We start from the raw sequence: 22,092 nt of genomic DNA, 5'->3' as shown, positions 1-22,092 counted from the left end.
GGTAGAGACGGGCACGATAGCATCATTTAAGAGGCATCTAGACAGGTATATGAACGGGCGGGAAAAGAGGGAAGTAGACCTTGGAAAATAGGAGACAGGTTTAGATAAAGGATCTGGATCGGCGCAGGCTGGGAGGGCCGAAGGGCCTGTTCCTGTGCTGTAATTATCTTTGTTCTTGTTCTTTGTTCTTGTTAGGTGGATTGGCCACACTAAATTGCCCCTTAATTGGAAAGAATGAATTGGGCACTCGAAAGTTTTTTTAAAAAGAGCCATTCAAAAGACCCAACAGGAAACCAAACTGAATCTGTTTTCCTTCCATACTTTAAAAAAACAAAATAAAGGTGCAAATTCAGGAAATTGTATGTAAATTGTTCATTTGTTCGGATCTCCACCTCTTCTGTCTGTGGGTATAATTGTTGGGAGTGGCTCGGATTCAAGTTTACCTGTAGTGCATCTGTGGTTGCACTGAGCGATAGAGAGAGGCACGCTGCACTGTGTGGTGAGAGTTGTTGAGAGCACAAGACACAGGGTGAGGCAACCATGAAATCCCGATACTTTTATGTAATACTGGGTAAGTGATGGCAACTGCGTCATTGTTAGCGTGTCGGTAGGATAGTGCGCAATCCAACAAAGGGCGCCAACACAAACTAAAAGTTAAACTGAATTTCCCCAATGGTTTGAAAGAGAAGGGGTGGCCTGGAAAAGAAGACGCTGGCTTTGGTTAAAGAACAAATGTGGATTTAAGTCTGAGGGGTTAACCTAGGCTCCTTCTGAGATACCAAATACTGTCGTTTCTGGAAATCCTAAACAGTAACGGAAAATGTTGGAAATAGTTCTTACGGTTCCCAGTTTGACTGGGAGATGCGATTGGTGCAGCTCGGGGAGAGGATAAATCAGCCAGGGTTGACATTCCTGATTATGCCCAATGATGCCTGCGTGAGAATTTAGCGATGACACATCACACCCTCTTTCTAGCATCTGAACGGTTATTGTTAAAAAGTATTTATTAGGAAGATTCTCTCGTGCAAATTCTGGAATGTCTCTAAAATCAGGAGCGTCTTGAGTCTTCTGCCCAGGAGAGGAACACAGGTACAGGAGGAAGAAAATGGGATTAAAAAAATTCAGTGAAGGCAGGGGCATAGTGGTACTGTCACCGGGCTAGAAATCCGGAGCACCAGGGTAATGCCCTTGGGACCCGGCTTTGTATGCCATCATGGCAGGTGGTGCAATTTGAATTCAATAAAAACCTAGAATTAAAAATCCAATGATGACCATGAAACCATCGTCGATTGATTCACTGATGTCTTTTTGGGAAAGGTGTGGCCTACATATGACTCTTAAATACCCCCTAAAATGGCCTAGCCAGTTACTGAATTCAAGGGCTGGAAATGCTGACCTAGCCAGCAACATCCGCATCCCTTGAATGAATAAGCTGAGTTTTTTTTTATTGTTTATTGCTGGGATGTAAGCATCACCAGAAAGGGCAGAATTTGTTTCCATTCCTAATTGACCTTAAATCAGGTCAAGATATCCCACAACAGAAGGGAGGAGAAGATGGGTGGGAGGATACCCAAGTTCCCAAGTTATGCATCCTGACCCCCTTTGAGGAGAAGGAAATGGACATCGTTGGGGGGGGGGGGGGGGGGGGGGGGGGGGGGGGGAAGAGTCCCAGAGCGAGCAGTATCAGACAGCGAGGTCGGCCTGTGTCGAAGAACTCCTGCCTTGAGAAGAGACCCGCTGACACAGCCAACCCAGGCCTATCACCATGGTATTATATGAACTTGACTCTTGGGAGGTGGAGCAATGGTCGTGGGACGGGGAAAAGGTTGAAGGGAAGGGGTAGCAAGGTTAAGGAAGGTGGGGGGAGCCTAGGGTTATGGGAAAGGGGCGGGAAATCAAGTGATCGGGCAGGGGAGTGGTGGGGATAGAGCTGCTTGGCAAAGATCCTGCTAGTTGTTCATTCTGGAGGATATGAGGGCCTCCCATGTCCTCTGGCCACTTAGGATCCTGGCCGCTGCCTGTCCAACATCCTCTGGGTTCCCGTCAGGCTTCCCCCAACCTGTTCTGGTCCTCCTCTAATGAGGCCGCATGTTCCTCCTCCTCACCCCACTGCGTGCCAGATTGTGGAGGACACAGCATGAGACCACGATCCTGGAGACTGTCAGGGGTTTGTATTAAAGGCCCTCACTAGGGCAGTCTAGACAGCAAAATTGCATCTCGAGGAGGCTTATGCACCACCCAATGACCTTCGTGGTGGCAGATTGGGGCTCATTGCATCGGGTTTGCACATCGAGCTGGGGCCTCCGCGCTGGCATCATTAGCCATGACTTTAGCTAGTCCCTCACTAGCCAACCCCTCAGCCATGGGTTACCCTCGAAGACGCCACTGATGTAGGCGTCCTGTAAGCTACCAGGCTAGGGTAAACAGACGTGCATGATGTTCAGTTTGTGGTCGCAGACGATCTGGATGTAAAGGGAGTGGAACCTCTTCCTATTTGTGATGGGCACACCCTGTCGAGACGGTGCTCTAAGGGTGATATGGGTGTCATCGATTGTCCCCCGGACCTGGGGCCTCGCCTCGATGGTGGACCTGGTCCAGGTGAAATGCAATGTAGTTTGATGCCCAGGAACATAAGGCATCCGTTATCTTGTAGATGCACGTGTGCCCTAATGTTCCCCCCTCAAGCCCTGGAAAGAGACAGACAAAAAAATTCAGGAAAGCCGTGAGTTTCACAGCCACTGGGAGCAGACGTCCTCCTCCTCCTCCTTTTGGTGCCTGGTCTGCGAGAACCTGGCACAGGTGCTGTGCGGTCTCCCTGTGAAGCCGGAGTCTTCGTCACCACCATCTATCTGCCTCGGCAGCAGTCACCAGGAATATTGCTAGCTGGGCTGGCTCCAAATCGAAATTCATCTTTAATCTGTCATACGGTGGAGAAAGAGGGAGAGATAGTCAGCGAAGTCATCCATCTCTTACCACACAAAATCCCATGGTCATCTCATGTGAAGGCTGACCAATCCTCACCATTCCGCACGCCCAGTGTAGCCTTGAGGAGCTTCTGCCCACATCAGCTCACTTGCACAGTCAAGGACACTATCCCTTGGCCCCCCCCCCCATTTTCGTCCATGGCCTCCAATCCAGGCGATCCCTCCCTTCACTTCATCAGTAATTGTGCACATCATGTTCTGATGTGAATGGACACCCTTCTGTGGCCCCATGGCTGACAGCATCAGGCCCTATGACTGCCTCTTCCCTCGAGCCATTCTTGGATACTGAGCCTGGGAGGACAGCTGGTTTATCATTGATGATGGACAGCTGTTGGGAGCTTCAGGGCCTCAGGGCTAGCAGGAATGTGACATGGCATAGGTTCTCTTAGTGGCAAGGAATGATGCCCAGTGGATGATCAGGATTGAATATCCCACCACCTTCTTCCCAGCAAATACCACACTACAGACAGCAGGGCAGCCACTAGAGGATCTGGCACATAGTCCAAATGGCAGCCCACCATCCACCCCCCCCCCCCCCCCCCCCCCCCTTTCCAGGACATTGTACTCACCCCTTGCCCTTAAAAGCTTCAATCCTCACAATTCCTTCTGCTCAATGAGGAGCCAGTAACAGCAACACAAGGTGTTTGAGATGGCTATGTGGCCCTTCTTCCGGGTTTCCAGCGAGTCAAATGAGAGGGGTCCTCATTGAGGGACCCTTGTGCCTTCTTGTCTAAGCTGTGGCAGCTGCTTGTGTGGTGGAGATGTTCATACTATGCAGCCTACGGCTCTATCCTCAGAAGCTGAAGTGAAGTCATTGCATAAATATGATAGTTATTGAGAGATGTGTGTCTTTGCTGAACGCTTTGCAGTAAAGAAATAGGTAGCCACTGCTTAAAATAACAGTAGTGTTAAGGAGCAGTTCTGTTCTTTAGGATGGGTCCGAAACTTGGAATATAGTGTTCAATTCTGATTGCCACTCTGCCAGAAGGATGTGGGTGCTTTGGAGATGGTACAAAAGAGATTTACCAGGATGTTGCATGGTATGGAGGGAATTAGCTATGGGGAGAGGTTGGATGAACTCAGTTTGTTCTCACTGGAACGATGAAGATTCACAACCTTCTGAGAGAAAACAATTCTCCTCATTTCAGTCTTAAATAAACCACGCCTTATTTTCAAACAGTGACTCTTAGCTCTAGATTCTCTGACAAGAGGAAACATCCTCTCCACCGCCACCCTGTTAAGACCCCTCAGGATCTCAAAGGTTTCAATCAAGCCGCTTCTTACACAATACTCCAGGGCAGCAAGGCAGCACAGTGGTTAGCACTGCAGCCTCAGAGAGCCAAGTACCAGAGTTTGATTCTGGCGATGGGTGACTGTGTGGAGATTGCACATTCTCCCCATGTCTGTGTGGGTTTCCTCCCACAGTCCAAAGATGTGCAGGTTAAATTAGGGGGATAGGGTGGAGGAGAGGGCCAAGGTAGAGTGTTCATTTGGAGGGTCGGTGTAGCATCGATGGGCCAAATGGCCCCCTTCCGTACTGTGGGAATTCTATGGATTTGATGTGTTCTCACCAATGCTGTAGACAACCGAAGCATTGCATTCCTACTTTTGTCATCAATTCCCTCATAATAAACAATAACATTTTATTAGCCTTCCTAATTATTTGTTATACCTGTGTACTAGCCTTTTGTGATTCATTCTTTTTTTTTGAAATAATTTTTATTGAAAAATTTTGAATTTATACAACAATAACGCACCACAGTAAAATACCAAAAATAACAATAATATTAACAATCATAAACATTTGCCCCACCTCCATGAACAACACAGCATTTTAACAACAACGCAAATGATCACAATATAAAGTTACAGAATAGACACTACAATAAGGAACACCCCCCCCCCCCCCCCCCCCCCCCCCTCCGGGTTGCTGCTGCTATTGAACAAGTTACCTATCTTTGAGCCAGGAAGTCCAGAAAAGGCTGCCATCGTTTATAGAACCCTTGTATTGATCCTCTCAGGGCAAATTTGACCCTTTCCAATTTTATAAATCCCGCCATGTCACTGATCCAGGTCTCCACACTTGGGGGCCTTGCATCCTTCCACTGTAGCAGAATCCTTCGTCGGGCTACTAGGGACGCAAAGGCCAGGACACCGGCCTCTTTCGCCTCCTGCACTCCCGGCTCTACCGCAACTCCAAAAATCGCGAGTCCCCACCCTGGTTTGACCCTGGATCCAACCACCCTCGACACCGTCGCCGCCACCCCCTTCCAGAATTCTTCCAGTGCTGGGCATGCCCAGAACATATGGCCGTGGTTCGCTGGACTCCCCGAACATCTGGTGCACCTGTCCTCACCCCCAAAGAACCTACTCATCCTAGTCCCGGACATGTGGGCCCGGTGCAGCACCTTAAATTGGATGAGACTAAGCCTCGCACATGAGGAGGAAGAGTTGACTCTCTCCAAGGCATCCGCCCAAGTCCCGTCCTCTATCTGCTCCCCAAGTTCCTCCTCCCATTTAGCCTTCAGCTCCTCCACTGATGACTCCTCCACCTCCTGCATTACCTTACAGATGTCAGACACCTTCCCCTCTCCGACCCACATCCCCGAAAGCACTCTGTCCATCGTCCCCCGCGACGGCAGCAGAGGGAATCCCTCTACCTGTCGCCCAGCAAACGCCTTTACCTGCAAGTATCTGAACATATTCCCTTGGGGAAGGCCAAATTTATCTTCCAGTTCCCCCAGGCCCGCAAACCTCCCGCCAATAAACAGGTCCCTCAATTTGCTGATACCCGCCCTTTGCCACCCCCTAAATCCCCCATCTTTGTTCCCGGGATGAACCGATGGTTGCCACCCAGTGGAGCCTCCATCGAGCCCCCTGTTTCCCCACGATGCAGTCTCCACTGTCCCCAGATTCTTAGGGTCGCCGTCACCACCGGGCTTGTGGTAAACCCCTTAGGGGAGAGCGGCAACGGTGCCGTTACCATGGCACCCAGGCTCGTACCTCTACATGACGCCATCTCCATTCTTTTCCACGCCGCCCCTCCCCCCTCCATCACCCATTTACGCACCATTGACACATTGGCTGCCCAATAGTACCCCAGAAGGTTGGGCAGCGCCAGCCCGCCTCTATCCCTCCCTCGCTCCAGGAACACCCTCTTCACTCTCGGAGTCCCATGTGCCCACACAAAGCTCAAAATACTGCTAATCACTCTCCTAAAGAAGGCCCTGGGGATAAAGATGGGCAGGCACTGAAAGAGGAACAAGAACCTCAGAAGCACCGTCATTTTGACGGACTGTACCCTCCCCGCCAACGATAATGGCAGCATGTCCCACCTCTTGAACTCCTCCTCCATCTGATCTACAAGTCTGGTGAAGTTATGCTTGTGAAGAGTCCCCCAGTCCCTGGCCACCTGCACCCCCAGGTACCTAAAGCTCTCCCCTGCCAGCCTAAGCGGGAGCCTACAAATTCCTTCCTCCTGGTCTCCAGGGTGCACCACAAACACCTCACTCTTGCCTAAATTTAATTTATAACCTGAAAAGGTCCCAAACTCAGCTAGCAACTCCATCACTCCCGGCATCCCTCCCACCGGGTCCGCCACATACAGTAACAGGTCATCGGCATACAACAACACCCTATGTTCCTCTCCACCTCGCACCAAGCCTCTCCACCTCTCTGAATCCCTCAACGCCATCGCCAGCGGCTCGATTGCCAGTGCAAACAACAAGGGGGACAGGGGGCAACCCTGCCTGGTCCCTTGGTAAAGCCGGAAGTACTCCGACCTCCTCCTATTCGTGGCCACGCACGCCATTGGGGCTTCATACCATCCATCTAATGAACCCTTCACCAAATCCAAACCTCCCCAACACCTCCCATAGGTACCCCCACTCCACTCTATCGAAGGCCTTCTCCGCATCCAGTGCCACCACTATCTCTGCCTCCCCCTCAATCGCCGGCATCATGATGACATTCAACAATCTCCGCACATTCGTGTTCAGCTGCCTTCCCTTCACGAAACCTGTCTGGTCCTCGTGCACAACCCCTGGCACACAGTCCTCTATCCTGGTGGCCAGGATTTTTGCCAGGACCTTAGCATCCACGTTGAGGAGAGATATGGGCCTGTATGAACCACACTGCTGGGGGTCCTTGTCCCTCTTTAAAATTAACGAGATCAGCGCCCGCGACATCGTCGGGGGCAAAGTCCCCCCTTCCCACGCTTCATTGAGTGTCCGCACCAGCAAGGGGCCCATTAGGTCCACAAACTTTTTATAAAATTCCCCCGGGAACCCATCCGGCCCCGGTGCCTTCCCTGACTGCATCTGCCCGATCCCCTTAACTAGCTCCTCCAGCTCAATCGGCGCACCCAACCCCTCCACCTTCTCCTCCTGCACCTTCGGGAAAGAAAGCCCGTCGAGGAACCTCTCCATTCCCCTCCTCTCCCCCGTTGGCTCCGACCGGTACAGTTCCCCGAAAAGTCCTTGAAGACCTCATTCACCTCTACCCTCTTCCGCACCACATTCCCACTCTTGTCTCTCACTCCAACAATTTCCTTAGCCACATACCGCTTGCGGAGCTGATGAGCCAGCATCCTGCTCGCCTTTTCACCATGTTCGTACACTGTCCCTTGTGCCTTCCTCCATTGTGCCTTCCTCCATTGTGCCTCCGCCTTTCTAGTGGTCAGCAAATCAAATTCAGCCTGCAGGCTGCGCCTCTCCCCCAACAGTCCCTCCTCTGGTGCCTCTGCATACCTCCTGTCCACCTCCAGCATCTTTCCCACCAGTCTATCCCTCTCACTCCTCTCGCTCCTCTCCCTGTGTGCCCGGATGGATATCAGCTCCCCACGAATAACAACACATTTTTCCCCACCAGAATCGCCACTCCCCGGTTCTTCACATCCAACCCAGAGTGGAAAACCTGCCCCACCCATCCCTTCCTCAGGCGGACCTGGTCCGCCACCTTCAGGTGGGTCTCCTGAAGCATTGCCACATCTGCCTTTAGCCCCTTCAGGTGAGCCAGTACCCTCGACCGCTTCACCGGCCCATTCAACCCTCTCGCATTCCAGGTGACCAACCGGATCAGAGGGCGTCCCGCCCCCCTCCCCCGTTGACTAGCCATAGCCCGTCGACTGCCCGCCCCAGGCCAGCACCCCCTGCCCGACCCAGTCCCCTCAGCGACAACACCTCTCCTCTGTCCCCCCAGCCCCCACCAGCTCCTTACTGACCCTACCAGCAGCAACCCAGTATTCCCCTTTCCCCCCTCCCTTCCCCCCCAGGCTAGGAACCCTCCCAGCCGCGAACCGTCCTCCATTGAACTTCCGTGGGTCAGTTAACTTCTGCTGACCCCGGAAACTCCCGCCAATAACCCGACCCTTCCCAAAGTGGGATCATCCCCTAATCTACCCCTCCTCCAGGCACCGCTCCAGCGCGGGAAAGAACCAGTTAAGGCCCCGCCTCCCCCGTCACCGTCTCCACCCCCCAGCCCCGCAGCGCGGGAAACCAGAGGAAAGCCCGCGCTTTCGCACTGCCCCACCACACCCTTCTGACGCAGCTCCCAAGTAACAGCCCCACTCCATACCCCCAACCCGACATAGAATACAACAAACCCCCCCGACCCTCCCCGCAAGATACACAACTCAACCAATGCCCCACAGCAGAAAAAAACATAGCAGAACAACACCCCCATAAATAACCATATCAAAATTGCAAAAGTACAAAAAAAAAAGAACATAGCAACAGCAGAATCCAGCGCTAAGATATGACAACAGACCCCGCAACCCCAAACCCCTAGTTCAAGTCCAGTTTCTCCGTCCGCACGAAGGCCCACGCCTCCTCCGGGGAATCGAAATAATAATGCCGGTCTGAATAAGTTACCCACAGGCGCACGGGCTGCAACATTCCGAACTTTATCTTTTGCCTGTAAAGCACCTCCTTCGTCCGATTAAATCCGGACCGCCGCTTAGCCACCTCCGCACTCCAATCCTGGTAGATCCGTACTACCCCATTCTCCCACTTGCTGCTCTTTGTGATTCATTCATGAGAGCAGATTCAAAAACAGTTTCTTCCCCGCTGTTACCAGACTCCTGAATGACCCTCTTATAGACTGAACTGATCTCTCTACGCATCTTCTGTATTGAGCAGTGCTACACTCCATATGCTTCACCCCATATCTATGTCTATGTATTTACACTGTGTATTTATCGTATGTCCTATGTTTTTCATGTATGGAACAATCTGTCTGGACTGTACGCAGAACAATACCTTTCACTATACCTCGGTACACGTGACAATAAACCCAAATCCCTCTAAATCTTAGACCTCTGCAATCTCTCACCATTTAGATAATAAGCTTATTTTTTATTCTTCCCCCAAAAACGGAGGATTTCAGATTTGCCCACATTATACTCCATTTTCCAGATTTTTGCCTATTTACTTAACCTATCTATGTCATTTTGAAACCTTCTTACATCATCTTCACAATTTACTTTCCGACCTATCTTTGAGTCGTCAGCGCAAATCTAGCAACCACACCTTCAGTCCCTTCACTGAAGTCATTTATATAAATTGCAAAAAGTTGAAGCCCCTTTGACACACCACTCGTCACATCTTTCAAAAGATCCATTTATGTCAACTCTCTGTTTCCTAATAGCTCGCCAATCTTCAATACAGGCCAATATGTTACCACCTACATCATGAGCTTTTATTTTCCTCAATAACCTTTTTTTTAATAAACAATTTTATTGAGGTAGTTTTTGGCTTTATAAACAGTTACAGGCATCATCAGAAAGGAAGCAAAAAAAGCAAAAATGTGCAAACATCCACGTACTTTCAATACTTCCATCATAACATATTGCACAAGCCCGCTCCCCTCCCACCGGTACTACCCGCCATATTTTCCCTCCTACTCTACTCTACCCCCTGCTGACGCTCACTCTCCCGCAAAGAAGTCAATAAATGGTTGCCACCTCCGGGTGAACCCCTGCACAGATCCCCTCAAGGCGAACCTAATTTTTTCCATCCCCAGGAAACTCGACATGTCCGCAAGCCACCACTCAGTCTTCGGGGGCTTTGAGTCCCTCCACGCCAATAATATTCGTCACCGGGCTATCAGGGAAGCAAAGGCCAGCACATCGGCCTCTTTCTCCCCCTGGACGCCCGGGTCTTCCGAAACCCCAAAAATTGCCACCCCTGGACTCATCACCACCCTTGTTTTTAGCACCTGGGACATGACCCCCGCAAATCCCTCCCAGTACCCCCTCAGCTCAGGGCATGCCCAAAACATGTGAACATGGTTCGCTGGTCCTCCCGCGCACCTAGCGCATTTGTCCTCTATCCCGAAAAATTTGCTCATCCGAGCCACCGTCATATGGGCCCGGTGAACGACCTTAAATTGGATCAGCCCGAGCCTAGCACATGTCGCGGTCGAGTTTACCCTACTCAGGGCCTCTGCCCACAGCCCATCCTCCATTTCCCCACCTATCTCCTCCTCCCATTTAAGTTTCAGTTCCTCTGTCTGGGACCCTTCCTCCCTCATGAGCACCTTATATATACCCAAGACTCTGCCCTCCCCTTCTTCCCTCCTAGAGACTATTCTGTCGAGGATCCCCATTGGCGGGAGGCGCGGGAAAGATGGGACCTGTCTACAAACAAAGTCCCGCAACTGTAAGTATCTAAAATCATTTCCCTTTACCAACCCAAATTTCTCCTCCAAGCTCCTCAAACTCGCGAAGCTCCCTTCCAGGAACATATCACCCACCCTTCCCGTCCCTGCTCGCCGCCATACTCGGAACCCCCCATCCATACTGCCGGGGGCAAACCGATGGTTGTCGCAGATTGGCGCCCAGACAGACGCCCCCATCTCCCCCACATGCCTCCTCCACTGGCCCCATATCCGCAGGGTCGCCACCACTACCGGGCTGGTGGTGTACATGGCCGGCGGCAGCGGTAGAGGAGCCGTGACCAGGGCTTCCAAACTGGAGCCCCTGCACGAAGCCGCCTCCACCCGCTCCCAAATAGACCCCGTACCCACCATCCACTTCCTTATCATAGCGATGTTGGCCGCCCAGTAATAATTGACCATTCTCGGCAAAGCCAGCCCTCCCTCGCTGCGGTTCCTCTCCAACATCGCCTTCTTCACCCGCGGAGACTTTCCCGCCCAGACAAAGCTCATGATCAGCCCGTTAACTCTTTTGAAGAAGGACTGTGGGATAAAGATCGGGAGGCACTGAAAAATAAACAAAAATCGAGGGAGGATTGTCATCTTTACAGTCTGCACCCTCCCTGCCAGCGACAGCGGGAGTGCATCCCATCTCCGAAACTCTCCCTTCATTTGCTCCACCACCCTGGCCAAATTTAACTTATGCAGCCTGCCCCAGTCTCGTGCCACCTGGATTCCCAAATACCGGAAATTTTCCTCAACTAGCCTAAACGGTAGCCCTCTCAATCTGTTCTCCTGGCCCCTTGCCTGGACCACAAACATTTCACTCTTGACCGTATTTAATTTGTATCCTGAGAACTGGCCGAACTCCCTCAGCATTCCCAGTATAGTTCCCATCCCGGCCACTGGGTCCGACACGTACAGGAGCAGGTCGTCTGCATAAAGAGAAACCCTGTGTTCAATCCCGCCCCTCACCATCCCCTTCCAACCCTCTGCGGCTCTCAGCGCAATCGCCAGCGGCTCTACGGCCAGCGCAAACAGCAGCGGGGAGAGCGGGCAGCCCTGCCTGGTCCCTCGGTACAACCTAAAGTACTCCGACACTTCTCTGTTGGTCCTGACGCTGGCCCTCGGGGCCTGATATAATAATTTGATCCAATCCACCAATCCCTCCCCGAACCCAAACCGTCCGAGCACCTCCCATAGATAGTCCCACTCCACCCGGTCAAAGGCCTTCTCGGCGTCCATTGCCACCACTACCTCCACCTCTCTACCCGCCGGGGGCATCATTATCACATTGAGTAATCTCCTCAGATTGGCCGCCAGCTGCCTACCTTTCACGAACCCCGTTTGATCCTCCCCAATCACCTCCGGTACACAGTCCTCCATTCTACCCGCCAGTACCTTTGCCAGGAGCTTGGCGTCTACATTAATCAGGGAGATTGGCCTGTAGGACCCGCACACCTCCGGGTCTTTACCCCGCTTCAATATCAGAGATATGGTGGCTTGTGACATTGTCGGCGGCAGGGTCCCTCTGTCCCTTGCCTCATTGAAAACCCTCGCCAAGACCGGGCCCACCAGCTCAGAGAACTTCCTATAAAACTCTACTGGGTATCCATCCGGCCCCGGGGACTTCCCCGACTGCATGGCCTTTCGGCCCCCCAATACCTCCTCTACTCTAATCGGGGCCCCAGCTCTTCCACTCGCCCCCTCCCCAACTGTTGGGAATGTTAACCCGTCCAGAAACCTTTTCATCCCCTCCGGTTCTTCCGGCGGCTCCGAAGTATACAGCTTACGATAGAAGTCCCGGAATACCCTATTCAATTCTGCCGGATCCTCCACTTTGCGCCCCCCCTCGTCCCTCACTCTACCTATTTCCCTGGCCGCCTCCGTCCTCCTGAGTTGCTGCGCTAACAGTCTGCTGGCCTTTTCCCCATACTCGTACACCACTCCCCTCGCCTTCCTAAGCTGTTCCACGGCCCTGCTCGTGGATAGTGCCCCCAGTTCCGCCTGTCGTCTCTGCCTCTCCCTGAGTAAAACCTCCCCGGGGACTCCGCGTGCTCTTCATCTATCCGACTTCCTCAATAACCTTTGATGTAGCACCTTATCGAATGCCTTCTGCAAATCTAAGTACAGTGCATTCACCGGTTGTCCTTTATCCACGGCACATGTGATTCCTTCAAAGGATTTCAAAATATTGGTCAAACATGATTTCCCTTTCACAGAACCATGTTAACTTTGCCTGATTGCCTTGAATTTTTCTAACTGCCCTGCTCTAACATCTTTAATAATGGTTTCTAACGTTTTCCCTATGACAGATGTTCGGCTAACTGGCCTGTAGTTTCCTGCTTTCTGTCTCCCTCCTTTTTTAAATAAAGGAGTTACATTTGCTATCTTCCAATCTAATGGACCCTTCCCCAACGCTAGGGAATTTTGGAAAATTAAATGCAATGCCTCAACTATCTCATCGGCCTCTCCTTTCAAGACCTTAGGGTGAAGTTCATCCAGTCTCGGGGAATTGTCAGTCCGCAGACCCAACAATATGCTCAATCCCACTTCCCTGGTGATTGCAATCTTCCTCAGTTCCTCACCCCTTCCATTTCCTGATTTACAGCTATTTCTGGGGTGCTATTTTTGTCCTCTATAGTGAACACCAATGCAAAATACCTCTTTAATTCATCCACCGTCTCCCTACTTTCCATTATCAATTTCCATGCACTTTCTGTAGGACCAATGCTCACTTTCTTCACTCTTTTCTTGGTTAAATATCTATAGAAACTCTTGCTGTCTTTATATTATTAGCTAGCTTTCTCTAATACTCTAATTTCTCCCTCCTTATTAATTTTTTTGTTATTCTTTACTGTTTTAAAATGCTTTCCAATCTTCTGACCTGTCACCTATCTTTGTGCAAATGTATACTTTTTCTTGAAGTTTAATTCTGGCTTTAACTTTTTTAGTTACCATGGATGGTGGGGCCTCCCTTGGAATTTTTCTTTCTCTGTGGAATGTATCTATTCTGTGTATTTTGAAATATCCCTTTAAATGTCTACCGCTGAAACATTTACTAATTCACCTTAGCTGGCTACACTTTCATACCCCCATAATTGCCCTTACTTAGGTATAAAATACTAGCCTTGGATGCACTCTTCTACCCCTCAAATTGAATGTAAAATTCAATTATGTTTTAATTGCTGTTACCTCGGGGAAGTGGGGGGGCTGCCTTCAATTAATCCTATCTCATTGCACAATATCAGATCTAGTATAGCCTGCCCTCTGGGTGGCTCCAGAACATGCACTTCTAAGAAACTGAAAACATTCTATGAACCCTTCGCTTATGCTAAGTTTCCCCATCTGATTTTTCTAATCTATAGATAGATTAAAATCCCCCATAATTATTGCCGCACCTTTCTGACAAGCTCTCATTATCTCTTCCTTTATACTCTGTCCTAGTGTGTAGTTACAATTAGGAAGTCAGTACATCAGATCTAAAAGTGACCTATTGCCTTTATCATTTCTCATCTCAACCTAATCACTTCTGCATCCTGGTTTCCAGAACTCAAGTCATCCCTCTCTAATGTACTAATACCATCATTACTTAACAGAGCCAGCCCTCCATCTTTTCCTGTCCTTCCTAAATGCCACATACTCTTCCATATTCAGGTCCAAATCTGTCATCCTATAGCCTCTGTCTATGTCTCTGTAATGGTTATTAAGTCGTACTTATTAATTTCTATTTGTGCTATTGGTTCATCTGTTTTGAATGCTCCGTACTTTTAGATACAGAGCTTTAGTTATGTCAATATATTATATTTGTAGCATCTAGCCTTGTCTCCTGATTTACTCTTGGATTTGTACTCTCTGTTCCTTCCTGTCATGGTCTGTTAATAATTTCCCACATGAGTACCTCTCTCTTTCCTCGTCTCGACTCTTTGGTTAACAGCATCTTTCCAAATTTGATCCCTTGTCTGCACTATTCAGTTTGAAACTCGCTCTACTTCCCTAGTTATGTGGTTCACTAGGACATCAGCCCCAACATGGTCCAGGTGTGGACTGTCCCAACAGTACAGATCCAAATTTCTACAGTACTGGTACAGTGCCCACAAACTGGAACCCACTTCTCCCACACCTGTCTTTCAGCCACTTATTCATTTCATTTCTCTAATCTTATTTGTCCTATGCCAATTTGCACATGGTTCAGATAATAAAACAGAAATTATTGCCTTTGAGGTTCTGTTTCTTAATTTAGTACCTAGTTCTTCATACTGACTAAGCGGAACCTCCTTCTATGCCTCTATGTTGTTGATACTTCCAGGGGCCACAACAACGATATCCTCCCCCTCCCACTGCAAGTTCCTCTCTGACCATGAGCAGATGTCCTGAACCCTGGCACCACGCAGGGAACACAGCCATTTGAGCTCTCGCGCCTTGAGAATAATGTCAATCCCCATCATTGTACTGTCCCCTACTACCACTAAATTATTTTGTGCTCTCTCCCTACTTGAATGTGTTCCGGTTCCACAGTACCATGGTCAGTCAGCTCATCCACCCTGAGGAATCACTCTCATCCAAACAAGTCGAAAAAAACTCAAACCGAACAATTGCAGAGGCTGACACTCCTGCACTCTGGGTCCCCTTGCTTGCCTCAGCTGCAGTCATACCATCTTGTCCTACTTTCCAAACCAAAAGGCTTGATCCTAAGCGGTGTTACCGCCTCCAAATACAAAGTGTCTAGGTGACTCTCTCCCTCCCTGATGTGTCGCAGTGTCCGCAGCTCAGACTCCAGCTCATTGACTCTGAGCTGAATCTCCTCAAGCCACAGATACTTACTGCAGACTTGCTTGCCCTGGACCACACTGATATCCAGGATATCCCACATGTTGCAGCCTTGACATATCATCTGTCCTGCCATATTTATGAGCGTTAATTAATTACTTAATTATCTTATTGAATTATTTATTTTCTTTTATATATTTATTAATCGTATCACATATTCCTATACAATTTTTAATCTTAGGAACAGAATAGACCTTGACCTCTTACCGGTTATTCACCAATCATTTCTTCTGCTGCAGTAGAGCAAGAACCTAAAAAGTTAAAATGTTAGAAAAAGCATACGAGTACCTCCCTCCTTTCCTTACTGAACTCTGCTCAGTTCACAAATTCCCACACTCTACTGACGTCACATTCTAGTGCTAGTCGCACTGGGAATGTCTGAATTTAGATGAACTGAATAAAGGTCCAGGTCCATAAAAGACCAGTTCAAGCCAGTTTCTTAATTAACTATTTCAGCTGCTGCGAACAAAAGAGAAAATGCTGGAAAATCTCAGCAAGTCTGGCAGCATCTGTAGGGAGAGAAAAGAGCTAACGGTTCGAGTCCGATGATTCTTTATCAAAGTCTGCTTTGACAAAGAATCATCGGACTCGAAACGTTAGCTCTTTTCTCTCCCTACAGATGCTGCCAGACTTGCTGAGATTTTCCAGCATTTTCTCTTTCGTTTCAGATTCCAGCATCCGCAGTAATTTGCTTTAATTTCAGCTACTACCACTGAATACCTTCTATCTCCCTTCTTAGGCCCTTGGATGACATTTAGAATTTAAGTGGAACTTGCAATTAAATGTGAAATACAAACAATATTAAAAGCTATTTAAGTTTCCCTCAGCTCACCAAACCACCACAGTCCATTGATGTCTCTCTCAGTGCTCAGAAGGTGGCTCACCACCACCTCTCAAGGGCAATTAGAGGTGGAAGACAAATGCTGGCCTGTCTGATGATGCTCACATCCCAGCAATAAATAATCTTTTAAAAAAGGATTAAGGCATATAAATTCAGCCATATGATGGCTGTTCCCCACATCATGACCCATTGCAATCCAGCAGACCCAGCTTATACTTTAATGGACACAGCTGTTCTTCAACAATATTCGTAAATCATGAATAGTGGCATACATTGCTCCAGTACAAATATAATTAATCATATCTGCCTTTCCTTTCCAGCAATGTATTGTAGCCACCTATGGAATAACTTCTCAGTCACAACTCAAACCTACCCTGACCGCAGTGAGACTTGCTATGGTGAGTTACAGTGTAAGAGCAATGAATCGTGATGGGAACGGACGACTGTTGTGGTAATTAGTATGATCATTGAAGATTTCCATTTCTCTAGAACTTATTAGAGTGTTATTCCAGTCAACACATTTCGCTTTTCAGCTCAAATTATAATTCCAGTCTACGGTACATTTATTTGTTGTATCATTCTATTCGTAGTGCTTGTGGCTTCAATTACTAGTTTAACCGTGGGAAATTGCAGTTTATTGAGCAGAGTATATTGACTTCCACTCTCGGCATCCTAAACTTGGTACCCTTGCAATCTTTCAGACAAGATGTTTAACCTAAGTCCCACCTATTCTCTTGGGACGACATTAGAAAATGTTCTGTTGTAAAATCCTGAAGAAGAGCGGATTAGCTCTCCCTGACCAATACTGATTCCCTCAATCATTGTCACAAAAACAGATGATATTCTCATTATCATATTGCTGTTCCTGGGATCTTGTTGAGCGCAAATTGGCTGTTGAGTTTCCTATATTACAACAGTGGGTACACTTCTAAAGTCCTTCAGGACAGAACTGCTTCTCATGCTCTGAGAGTTCTCGCTTCTTACTGTTCTTATCTATTATGTATAGGCTGACCAGTGTATCTATTAAGAGCTAACACCAGATTTTACAAACTGGGGAAGACAAACTGTCTTTTACAATAACACCCTGGTCCTTTTGCTCTCTTAGACTGGTTTCCTTTGCCTGAGAGTCAAAGGGAACTATACAGAGTATTTTCCCATATTAGCCCTGGAATTTTATCTGTTTTTCAATCCTGGTGTCATGGGAACGGGAAGAGTGGGAGGAAGCATTCAGTCAGGATGTTCCAGTTAGCTAATATAAGGCAGGTGTGATGGACCTGCAGGTATTCCTGTCCGTTCAGTTTGGATATTCATATAGTATGAAGCCAGTATTCATTTTAATTACATGCTGCTTGCGGAAGGATTACACTGAGACACTGAAATCATTTGAATTGGTTGCAACTGTTATGGGGAACGTGGGATTAAAAGTTGAGGAAATTTATACTTGGGCTGCGGATTGAGTGTCCTGTCACTAATTTGCTTTATTTCTGTTCCAGATGCATCTCAATATCAAAGCCACAGAAACAATTCAATTCAAGTAAGTTATGAATTATTCAGTTTTGTAGTAATGTTCTTGGTTTAAAAAACGGCAATGGTCCAGATCTATTTTGAGTTAGCTGATCTCATGTAGAACCAACCATATTATATTGAACTGCACAACATTACAGAATCAGGCCATTCTGCCCACACCAGCCTTCACCAACTCCTCTTCATCTATTTGTAACAGCAGATCCTTCTATTTCTTTCTCTCAGGTGTATTTGTCTCACTTCCACTTAAATGCATCCATACTATTTGCCACACGTACTCCTGGCCACACATTCCACATTCCCAACACTATAGAGTTACTACAATTTGCCTCAGTGCTCTGCAAGCTGAGGAGGGGGTAATATCAGCCGTGGTTCCTGCTCTGGATTCTTATTTGGTGACTCCTGTTACTGTATGTCTGTATGTGGTGATTAATTAAATATTCATTGAGTATCAGGTGTAAAGAATGGTGTGGCAATCATAGAATCCCAACAATGCAGAAGGAGGTAATTTGACCCATTGAGTTTGCACCAGCCCCTTGAAAGAGTACCCTACCGAGGCCTTAGACCCACTACCCTGTCCAATCACTGTAATCCCACCTATCCTTTGGACACTAAGAGGCAATTTAACATGGCCATCCACCTAACCTGCACATCTTGGACTACGGGAGGAAACCAGATCACCCGAAGGAAACCCACACAGGCACGGGGAAAACGTGCAAACTTCACACAGACAGTCATGCAAGGTCAGAATTGAACCCGGGATGCTGCCAGTGAGGCATCAGTGCTGGCCGCTGTGCCACCCTAGATGTTATTTTTCCTGTTGATAATGTGTGCGTGTGTGTGTGAGTGCATCTGTATGCAAATGGTTTGATTAAACTGGGCAAAGATTAATATAATTTGTCTGAACAAAATGAAGGAAAAGGAGTAAAGGTATAAGTATGCACTTATAATGAGACTTTCCTGGTCAAATGGTTTAGAAATTACTAGCTAGGTTTAGGAATAAGCATTAAGCGATATGTAGGGATCTGTTGCTTTCAGGTATTAAATTTCAAAGGGAAGCTTTTATAGTTTACAATGGTTTTAAAAGTAAACAAGGTAAGGTTAACAAATTTTATTTGATGCAAAATGGATGGAATCGATGCTTTCACAGGAAAGCATGAAAATGATTTTCATATTTTGGAAAGGTTGAGTTCAAAGAAGTGCTGAGGACAATGCAATTGTGGATGAAAAGGAAAAAGGATATTTAAGAAGAGATGTAGAGAGGATGTGTTGTTGGCTCTTTGGGGAAGACCTGTGCCTGAAGGTTGCTTGGACTTCCACAGCAGAGTAGAAGTCATGAGAAGTCATGTGGTATGCCTTATTGAAGCGACAGCAGCTTTGCCTTGGGTACTGGATTTTTATTTTTAAACATCTCTAAGGGAGTGTTGCCTGGGAACTGTGTTTGCTTCGAAAGGGAAAATGCTGGAAAATCTCAGCAAATCTGGCAGCATCTGTAGGGGGAGAAAAGAGCTAACGTTTCGAGTCCGATGACTCTTTGTCAAAGCTAACAGAGTGGGAAATATTTATACTGTGGAGTGAGAATGAAAGATGAGTCATAGCCACAGAAACCCAGGGAAACTGGGTGCTAATGGCCACAGATACCAAGGGGAAAGAGTGTTAATGGCAGTCCCCAGAGAGGACAAAAGATGTGAAGCCAAACAGCAGGGAAACTAACATCAGAGGATGAACTGTAGGTGTGGGGGGAGGGGAAGGCAAAGAGGAGAAAGGTGCAGGAAAGGTGGAGAAGATTGCGGGGGGTGGGGGGGGGGGATTAAATGTATATTAAGAAAGAAAGAAATGGTAAAAGACAGTTAAAATGAAATGAAAACAAATGGGTCGAGGTGGGGCTGATCATCTGAAGTTGTTGAATTCGATGTTCAGGCCGGAAGGTGAGATGTTGTTCCTCCAGTTTGCGTTGCGCTTCACTGGAACATTGCAGCAGGCCAAGAACAGACATGTGAGCATGGGAGCAGGGTCTTTTGTTAAAATAGCAAGCAACAGGAAGGTCAGGATCCTGAATGCGCACAGACCGAAGATGCTCAGCAAAGCGATCACCCAGTCTGCGTTTGGTCTCTCCGATATAGAGGAGACCACATTGGGAGCAGCGAATGCAATAGTTTGCACTAGAGTGCTGAACTTGTGGCATTTGAGTGCGACAGTGAGAGTTTGGTGACTGAGGGAGTTAGGTGAGGAGGGAGTAAGGTGCTCCTGACATTTAATTTCCTATATTTATCAAAGAGCGTGAAGGGAGCCAGGAGTTTAGAGTACAGCTGACTGGAAGCAGAGTCAGAGGGCAGAGGTCCAGTTGGTCTACAGGGCAGCTAATTCTGTAAAGTAAGAGGGGATGGAGGCTAGGGCAGTTGCATGCTCCTCCTGTAGGATGGGGGTGGTGAGGGAAACCACTGGTGTCCCCGCTGACTATACCTGCGGGAAGTGCACCCAGCTCCAGCTCCTCAGAGACCGTGTTAAGGTACTGGAGCTGGAGCTGGATGAACTTCGGATCATCCGGGAGGCAGAGGGGGTTATCGAGAAGAGTTACAGGGAGGTAGCCACACCAAAGGTACTGGACAAGAGTAGCTGGGTTACAGTCAGGGGAAAGAAAACTAACAGGCAGACAGTGCAGGGATCCCTCGTGGCCGTTCCCCTTCAAAACAAGTATGCCGTTTTGGATGCTGTTGGGGGGGATGACCTACCGGGGGAAGGCCCCAGCGGCCAGGTCTCTGGCACTGAGTCTGGCTCTGGGGCTCAGAAGGGAAGGGGGGAGCATAGAACAGCAATAGTTATAGGAGATTCAATGGTTAGGGGAATAGATAGGAGATTCTGTGGTCGCGAGCGAGACTCCCGAAAGGTATGTTGCGTCCCGGGTGCCAGGGCCAGGGATGTCTCGGATCGTGTCTTCAGGATCCTGAAGGGGGAGGGTGAGCAGCCAGAAGTCGTGGTGCACACTGGTACCAACGACGTAGGTAGGAAAAAGGGTGTGGAGGTAATAAACAAGTCTAGGGAGTTAGGCTGGAAGCTAAAGGCCAGGACAGACAGAGTTGTCATCTCGGGGTTTGTTGCCGGTGCCACGTGATAGCGAGGCTAGGAATAGGGAGAGAGTGCAGTTGAACACGTGGCTGCAGGAATGGTGTAGGAGGGAGGGCTTCAGGTATTTGGATAATTGGAGCGCATTCTGGGGAAGGTGGGACCTGGACAAGCAGGACGTGTTGCATCTGAACCAGAGGGGCACCAATATCCTGGGGGGGAGGTTTTCTAGTACTCTTCGGGAGGGTTTAAACTAATTTGGCAGGGGAATGGGAACCGGATTTGTAGTCCAGCAACTAAGGAAGCCGATATTCAGGACGTCAAAGCACGTAGTGATGCAGTGGGGAAGGTAACACTGACAAAGGAGAGTACTTGCATGCAAGGAGATGGGTTGAAGTGTGTATACTTTAATGCAAGAAGCATCAGGAATAAGGTGGGTGAACTTAAGGCATGGATCGGTACTTGGGACTACGATATGGTGGCCATCACAGAAACTTGGATAGAAGAGGGGCAGAAATGGTTGTTGGAGGTCCCTGGTTATAGATGTTTCAACAAGATTAGGGAGGATGGTAAAAGAGGTGGGGGGGGGGGTGGCACTGTTAATTAGAGATAGTATAACAGCTGCAGAAAGGCAGTTCGAGGGGGATCTGCCTACTGAGGTAATATGGGTTGAAGTCAGAAATAGGAAAGGAGCAGTCACCTTGTTGGGAGTTTTCTATAGGCCCCCCAATAGCAGCAGAGATGTGGAGGAACAGGTTGGGAAACAGATTTTGGAAAGGTGCAGAAGTCACAGGGTAGTAGTCATGGGTGACTTCAACTTCCAAAACATTGAGTGGAAACTCTTTAGATCAAATAGTTTGGATGGGGTAGTGTTTGTGCAGTGTGTCCAGGAAGCTTTTCTAACACAGTATGTAGATTGTCCGACCAGAGGGGAGGCCATATTGGATTTAGTACTTGGTAATGAACCAGGGCAGGTGATAGATTTGTTAGTGGGGGAGCATTTTGGAGGTAGTGACCACAATTCTGTGACTTTCACTTTAGTTATGGAGAGGGATAGGTGCGTGCAACAGGGCAAGGTTTATAATTGGGGGAAGGGTAAATACAATGCTGTCAGACAAGAATTGAAGTGTAGAAGTTGGGAACATAGGCTGTCAGGGAAGGACACAAGTGAAATGTGGAACTTGTTCAAGGAACAGG

This window comes from Scyliorhinus canicula, chromosome 25 (assembly GCF_902713615.1).
Source record: "Scyliorhinus canicula chromosome 25, sScyCan1.1, whole genome shotgun sequence".
In the NCBI taxonomy this organism is placed as follows: domain Eukaryota; kingdom Metazoa; phylum Chordata; class Chondrichthyes; order Carcharhiniformes; family Scyliorhinidae; genus Scyliorhinus; species Scyliorhinus canicula.
The sequence above is the reverse complement of the archived record's forward strand: the minus strand, read 5'-3'. Positions refer to the sequence as shown.